An 8658-nucleotide genomic window follows, 5' to 3' on the forward strand; every position below is an offset into this window, starting at 1 on the left:
ACAGAAATACAGGGAAAAAATTATAACGCACCTCAACGTCACATAAGCATTTAGCAACGCATCAAGAACGTCGTAATAACTTTTTTGTTATTTTAAATATATAACTATAGTGGCATTTTGAAAAACGCCGCAATAGATTTTCTTTTTTTTTTTTTGAAATACTAATTTTGTGAGATTTAACTTAAAAAATATACCTATAAAATAGCAATAATGAATAAAACTTTGTATAAACATATATTTATGTGAGATTACTATTCCCTCACATCTATAATAGTAAAAACCAATAAATGTGAATACAAAAAACAAAAAGGAAAAAAGAAATGGGAAAGAATTACAATAAATGTGATCCCCCCTCTTTGCTCCCTCTCCCCCAAATTGGGTCACGCAGGGTGCAGCGCCATTCCCTCATGAATAAATTTAAGAACACAGAAAGAGATTATAGAACTGGATATAACCCTCTCACATGAGATGAGTCCTACTTTTTTTGTGAGTCTCACACCCATGTGAGATGGTTTTGTCTGGTTCTATAATTAGTTTCAGAATAACTGTTCCCTCATAGGTCCAGCTTGATAGTAATAATGACTAATCCATTTACTTACCCTCAGACCACCAGATCAGTCCTAAGCTCAAATACTTGCATTTTTTTTTAATATATTTAAAACCAAAAATTCATATTTTCAATTTCTTTTCGTATCATTTCTCTGCAACCAAACAGAACAGTGAATTAGAGGGTGAGAGAGAGGGAGTTGCATAGATTCCTTTCAGTGAAATAGGGGCAACACACCCCATTGATGCAGAAACCCCTCACTGGTAGTCACTTCTAAGACCAGTAGAACAAGCACTGCCAACATAGCTGATCTCCCATTCCAAGTTTCAGCACTTTTTGTCCATCCCCATTCCCACACCGTGACCGGTGGTGGAAGCTCCCGACGCTGCGAATCACACGCTGCCAATAGTTCTTCAACGCTTCCAAGAGGAACTAGAGACTGCAAAAGGCATACCCACAACCTCCAGTCAGAACAAAATAAATAAATAAAATATGGCACATCAGTAAAGACAAGATCTTATTAGTTCCACATTATAACTAGCATTCCACATTAGTGCCATGTTTTAAATATAAATGTCCAAAGTCGGACCTGTCGAGCTTCAAGATTTGAGACTGCCATCGCTCCAATGTATGGAAGACTTTCATTCACAGCATCAGCCAAATCTGAAATGAAAGTGGGTTCACAACCCAGTGCAGGAACATGTCCCCATTTCTCTATACCAGATTTCAAAGCCAACTCTTTGTACTCAACATCAATTTCTTCTAAAGTTTCAATATGCTCACTGACAAAGCTGTATCAAAGACAAGGGTGTAAAGCATAAAACTCTAACCAAAAAAATTTATGAAAATTAACATGCCACACTATAAAGCTTATTGACAGTAAAGAATCTGAAAACATCACACCAAGACGAGCAGTGACAGTACAACATACCTAATTGGGACGGCTAGAAGGTTTTTTTACTCCTTTCTGCCCTAGCTCAATGATAGTGTCATCGGTGTACGGTTTAAACCATTCCACTGGCCCAACTCTGCTCTATATATACATTTAGAACCAAAGTTATACAAAATTCAGTATAATAATCATAAAATATGCTCAAGGAAAAATATGAAAAAAATTGGAGTATTACCCGTTAAAAGAAATCAGTGCACAATTAAAAAAAGTATAAACTGGGGAAGAAACAAAATTTTAGTTATGCAAGGAACAAAATTTTAAATAATTGATGCCAATATATGCTCTTAATAGAATAATTCAGCTTTCTCAATGAAAATAAATTTATATACAATCTTTGAAGGAATGAAACTGACAAAACAACTAGACAAGATATGTTACTAGAAGTTAATGCACATGACACAATCATTTTTTCTTTTAAGTTTGTTGAATCACACGTGCGAATAACAGCAATATTCTTTTAACTTTTGGTGGTCATACTCTTCAATGAAATGGGATTAGTTGACAGGAACAATAGATGAAGTAATTCAAGCTATCTTGATTCAGGTTAATATGGCAAAGTACACCTTCAGCACTGAGGTACTGAGGACATTGACTTATAACCATAGTAATCAAGATAAATTTTCTGTTATTCAAAAAATATCCCCTTTCTGTCTTTCGACTCTTTTTAGGTATTTCTCTTGTCCTTTTGCTATGTGAAGACCATCTATTCCAGGCTTCTAGTTGCTTCTCTTAGTATCCACATTGTAGCCTTGCAGATGATGATCTTAATCCATAAGCATTTTCTCAGGCTGTTCTCACAACATACAGATATCAGTGTTACAACCCTGTGCTTTAAGGGTTATATAGATGCTAAGAACCACGCTATTCAGGTAGTGTCTCCATTTTTATATACTTTTGGTAAAAATAATAGAAATTTCTGTAAATAATCTGCTTCAACAGGGATATCGAGAACATGACTTTTGCACTTCACACAAAACACAAATGTGAATGAACAACAACAGCAATTTAGAATTAAAACAAGCTCCAATAAGTATCAGATTAGAAAATTTGAAGATCGCACATGATAAAACATAATGAGGCAGATCACTCAGAATTTAGCTGATAAGATTCTCCACGGGATAGTAATAGTAATCTCACATAAATATGTAAAAACCTGTTGGGTAACCATGCAACTAAACACTTCAGCACTTTGTTCAGGGAAACTTGTAAGTATTTTAAGCATCAAACTGTTCCCAAGATCACCTTTAATATCATGAGACCTTTCAAATATGAATCAGATGACGATTTCACCTCCTTGCTGTGCAATTCTTGAACTGCAAGTTAGTTAAAGCTGTTAGATTCCATCCATACGAGGCAATATACATCCAAACTGAAAAAACAATAGTGAACTAGCAGGACATACAAATTACAACAGGAAGAAAACTACAGAAAGATAATGCAACTCCGACTAATGACTCAGACATGGCATGCAAAACTTAAAATTAAAGAATGGCCAACTTCAAAGACTGCAGCTAATGACAAAATAAAAATCCTGGTATTTTAGATAAATAATACAACAGGAAGAAAACTACAGAAAGATAATACAACACCAGTTGCTCCCATCACATGCTTATCTCTCACCAACTCTCTTTTTTCAATAAAGTATCTCTCATCTCAGCAACTCACCCGTTATTTGCAAGCAATCGTCCATCACAGAGCTACGGGAATACCCAACAAAAAAAATAATAAATGAATAAATACCATTATCCATTAATAATAAATGAATAAATACCAACATTTGAAAATTTCAGATGCTGCCTATTATCCATTAATAATGCACAAATCCAGAGTAACATTGGCCTCCGAAAAGGCCTGCTTGGTAATCCAAATTTTATTATGTTGGGAAATTTATTTTATCAAAAATAGCCACATAATATACAAAATAAAATCAATGTAAGGAACTAAAAAACAGAGAAGATATTACCTACCTTGAATTCTCAGGAATGATTGTAGACAAAAAGGGCCTAAACATTCGATCTCGAAGTGTTTCGATCAGATAGCCATAATAATCAACAAAGTTCGTTTGGAGACTCGAAACATAAATGGTTCTGTCACTAGTATGAAGGCACTTACAGTTTCAATGTTGCAAGCTCTTTGGCCAATGCCATATTCCTTTCCTGCAGCCTTACGCACTCCAAAGTTGATCTATCAAGTTCCTATTATACAAGGAAGGAGCTAAATGAGAAGGTTTCAATCAACCTGTGTAAACATGTAAAACACAAAAAACACACTCAACAATTTGAAAAGAACTGTATGCCTCTGAAAAAAACAATTTGAAAAGAACAGCAATGAAATTAAATTACCTCCTCATTGAGTTCTTTGACATCTTTCTGATGACGCTCTATCGCCGATTTGAGTCCTAAAACCTTCCCTTCCAATTTCTCCATTTCCCTATGCAACTCCCCTGGATTATCTTCGCAATTGATCAATTTCTGATATAGGTTGCCTACTGATTGGAAATAAATCTGACTAACATTGGCCTCCGAAAAGGCCTGCTTGCATACAGGACATCGTTTTTTCTTCACATTTGAACAGTACTCGACACATTGTTGAAGGCTAGGTTTGTCAAAAAAACACATCAAATTGAAGATCGTTCTCGAATAATAATCGATTGAAGTGAACAACTGTGAAGATATAACTATAATATGTGAGTATAGAAGTGACTGACCAGAGCTCGTAGAAGACATGGCCGCAAATGGAGATTGATTGAAGGGCTTCGATGATTGGATTGAGATCTTCGTAGAAGATTGAACATATAGGCTTGGCAATTGTGCTACCGCCATTGGAGCTTGAAAAGCGAGTAATCGAGGGGTCAGAGTTCAGATCTGAGCTTCTGGAAGATGAGAAAAGAGAGTTTTAGCGATAGAAAGTGTAGGTAGAGAGAGAGAGAGAGAGACAGTGAAGCTCACCTTAGTGAAATCGAAATCGGCGGTGCAAATGGTGGTGGCGACGGAGCTTCGAAATAGAAATCGCTCTGAAATCACTGAACCTCTGAATCTCTGCATCTCTGCAAACAAGGATCAAGTCAGAATAAAACGGTGGAGCTCTGAATCTCTCACTAGAGAGAGAGAGAGAGAGAGAGAGAGAGAGAGACGGTGGAGCTCGCTACCTCGCCGGTGCAGATCGTGCTGGCGATGGAGCTTCAAAATCGCTTTGAATCTTCGAAATCGCCGGTGCAGATGGAGCTTCGATGGAGCTTAGAGAGGGTTGACAGAGAGAGAAAGAGAGAGAGAGAGATGTGTGCGTAGAAGGGTTGAGAGAAAGAAAGGGCTGAGATTCAAAATAAGGAAGGACGGAGGACGCGCGTGTGCCTACCGCATTTGGAGGCGTTTTCAATTATAAAACGGTGCCGGTTTGGTTAACAAATATGTGGTGGTAACAAAACGCCATTAAAAATTAAAAAAAGTGGCGTTTAAAAAAACGCCGTTAAAACCTATTTTTCTTGTAGTGGTTTTTTTTTTTTTTTTTTTTTTTTGGTGGTTCGGAACCGCAAAAAAGAAATTTTTTTATTTATTGAAAACATATAACCCCCTTACGGTCAAGAAATATACACATAACCTCCCATTAATTAGGAGTAAAATGCAAAACTTAACTCTATTAACAATTTTTGCAAAACTTTCATATTGTCCTTAACTTTTTTTTCAATTTTCTTCTAATTGCCATCGCAACCTAATGACTCTCTCACTCTATAGGATTCTCCCTCTCTTCATTTTATTTCTTTCGTCTTCTCTCTCTCTTTTCATTTTCCTTCATTTTCTTTCATTCTTTTTCATTTCTTCTCCGCTACCTCACGGACATCACCAGTGGCTAATGGTTGCCCCAGCCAAAAACACCACCATGGTTGCTGGTTGCAACAATATTCATTATATTTTATCAATACCGTTTACTACTGTATAATGTAATGTATATCACTACAAGAAATTACACATTTCCCGACCACTTTTGCTAACTAAAAAAATTTCGTAGCTAAAGTTGATACTATTACCGACTAAAGTAATTTTGTTGCAAAAAAGTGTTTTTTTGCGACCAAATGAAAACATTAGTCGCCAAAAATATAGGCGGGAGATGAAAATCTGGATAGAAATAGTAAAAACTTTTAGCGACTAAAACAATTTAGTCGTAGATATTAAAACGACGTCGTTTTGATATCTAAATACACTGAGGGACCATGGCCAACCAACACTGTTGTAGGAGATAACTAAACTAATTATTGCAAATTGTTTGTCCTTGGTATGGAATTTACAAGGACTTATTTTTTTTGTTAAGACTGTGTGGGTCTAAGATCTCAGTAACATAGGGTTGATATGCCATGTGTCATTTTTATCAAAACCCTCTTTAGAGTATGATTCCTAAGTGAGTATGATTCCTAGAAAGTGCAATCCCAATCCCAATGACTTTTAAGTTAGGTAAGAATGAGACATTTTAAGAAGATATTAGAAAAAGAAAAATAATGAATCCTAACCGGCTGGTCGACTTTGACAGTTTTGAAATTTAAAGTGAATTTTTGATATGTACTTTATATATATATATATATATAATTAAAAGACAAGTGCTACTATTTAGATCCTCACCTCTTCTTTTTTTTATTTATTTCTTTTATTTATTTATTTATTACAATGTTGCCCCGACACCAATTTTCACTTTTATCCGTCTCTATTGTAATGTCCTAAGTTCTTTTTAAAAACAAATGGAGTATTTTAATTTAAAATTTCTATTTCTTTGATCATCCTTGCTATTGTTGAGCCTTACAAGTTTCGTGTTGTTATCTATTTCTTTTTTTCCCTAGTTGTTCATGTTTGTCCTAGTGTGATCCAGGGTGTCATTTTGCATTTTTTGGCGTTGGAGTGAATCCAGAAATGGTGGAAATGCAATAAGGTTACTGTTGTCTCACTTTTGAGTTGAGACCACTCGAGCAATACTTTCGTCGCTCGAGTAGTGACATCGTCCTTCCAGTATCTTGTTCAACTACTGGGAGTGTGTATTCTTTGCTCAAACGAAGGTTTCATCGTTCGAGCGGTCTGCTTACAAAAGGGAGAGATTCTGGGAGTTTGAATTCTTCGCTTGAGCGTAGTATTGTTCGCTCAAGCGGTCTATCTGCAGGTTGCTCCAAAAAATATATTCAATCACTTAAAAGTTGAGCCATTACATATCTCTCCCTCACTTTTCACTTCACACTCTCTCTTTATATTTCACTTTCTTCTTTTCTCACATCTCTCTCTCTAAAATACATCCACCAAAATTGTACGGGTTTGTTAACCAGTTTTGTGTAACCAGGCTTAAGCCTCGGAACTTGTAGCCCTTGAGGCATTCCTTTTGTTGATTATTTTTTTGTTTAAGAATTATTGCACATGTTATGGATTCAGCTTAGAAAAGATTGAATATGTATCGCACGTAGGCTCCATTTATAAATCTCTTTCATAAATGAATACGATCGTTGAGATTTGATTAATGGAAACTCAAGCTCATTGATTAGATGAATTATTGGGTTTTTTATGTCATTTATTTTAGGGGCGTTACATCTTTCCTTTCAACCCTAACCCTAACCCTAACACTAACTCTAACCCTAACCCTAACCCTAACCCTAATAACCCTCCACTTCCACCTCAACTCCAGTCGCAGCCTCTCTCTCTCTCTCTCTCTCTCTCTCTCTCTCTCTTCTTCTTCTTCTTCTACGTCAGCAAATTCGACCACTCTTCAATCTGCCATCACTGGCCCTCCAATTTTCATCCTCACCAGCAACCCCCATTCTTCTTCCTTCTTCTTCATTCTCATCTTCTTATCATCATGCTCACCATCATCGCCCACCACCACTGTCGACCACATCTTCACCAAACCCCCTATGTAATGCCCCTGGAAAAATTACCTCAATCAAACATGTTCACCAAGGGTCATCAAATATTGAGAAATGAGAGAGAGAGTAAATCCATAATAATATTAATAAAATTCCATGATTATCTCTTTCCCAATGAACTATTCCAGTGATTGCACCATTATTTGTTTACATCTACCACAAAATAAAAATAATTCAAGAGACAAGAGATGATACAAAGAAAGAGCCAAAAATGCAAACATATTTTTGAATACACAAAATAAAGTCTAAATTTCCATACAAAAATAGCCTGTGGCTTGAACATCAAACATCAAAAGAGAGCTTCCATGCCCCATCCAAAATCTCTTCACAAGTCAATCATTTAGGTTGTGCCTCAACATCATTTCCTGAAAGGTGATTAGTTTTGGGGTGAGCTAGTGCCCAGTGAGAGATACAATTAACAAGTTATATAAGCAATTGAGATGCATACGATCATCTCATATTACACCTAAGAAATTACCACATATATATCTCAAAGAGGTGGCCAAGCATGGTGTAGGAGAGGGTGTGTTTGAATCTATAATTTAAAATTTGGAGTCAAAATGTAATTTTTTAACTTTTTCCGTTTAAATGTGACGGTAGGGGCAAATTGATACGATTTCAAAAAATTTGGGGATAAAAATGAAATTATTTGAAGTCTGGGAGTGTAATTGATCATTGTGGCTAAGTTTTGGGATAAAATGAAAATTTCTCTAAATTCAAAGATAACCCACCATTTACTGTGTCATTGTAGGCGTAATTGTGATATTTAAATTGTGGATTTCAAAACTTTTTCCGTAATGATATTATAGGAACCCGTAAAGGTTATTTTAGAAAGGCAGTGTCATGTTGTTGGGCTCCCGTGGACCTACCATATAACTCACATCGATAATCCGAACTGTTTAATATGTAAAGCTCATCAAATACTTCATCCCTGCAAAAACTCACGTTGATCGAATGTCGATAATCACTTGATCAGGTTAAATTTGTGTCAGTGGTAACTATGATTTTAACAATAAATTGTTTACACAAATGTTACCTAATCAAATAGTTATTGATATCCGATCAATATGATAATTTTTTTGTAGAGATGAATACTCGATGAGCCCTATACATTGAATAGTTTGGATCGTCAAGATGAACTCAAAATTGGTCCATAATGGGCCGGACTGGGCTGTTCAATTGACTAGCTCAACTGGAGATAGTCCAAGTTCTTCTAAAAAATATCTTCAAAAGGTATTGTGTTGCTTAAATTCATTTCAAATATAAGTC

At 35.8% G+C, this 8658-nt stretch overlaps 1 non-coding gene across 1 annotated transcript; it reads right to left on the reverse strand.

Moving 5' to 3' along the window:
- Positions 1 to 235: 235 nt before the first annotated feature.
- Positions 236 to 2939, reverse strand: LOC114295297 (uncharacterized). Its single transcript, XR_014328810.1, has 4 exons — positions 2742 to 2939; positions 1479 to 1580; positions 1137 to 1338; positions 236 to 986 (listed from the first exon to the last, which is right to left on the reverse strand). It is a non-coding gene; the product is annotated as an uncharacterized LOC114295297 (transcript).
- Between the last annotated feature and the right edge of the window lie 5719 nt (positions 2940 to 8658).

Source organism: Camellia sinensis, chromosome 5 (genome assembly GCF_055761805.1).
Source record: "Camellia sinensis isolate YWXY chromosome 5, ASM5576180v1, whole genome shotgun sequence".
NCBI lineage: Eukaryota > Viridiplantae > Streptophyta > Magnoliopsida > Ericales > Theaceae > Camellia > Camellia sinensis.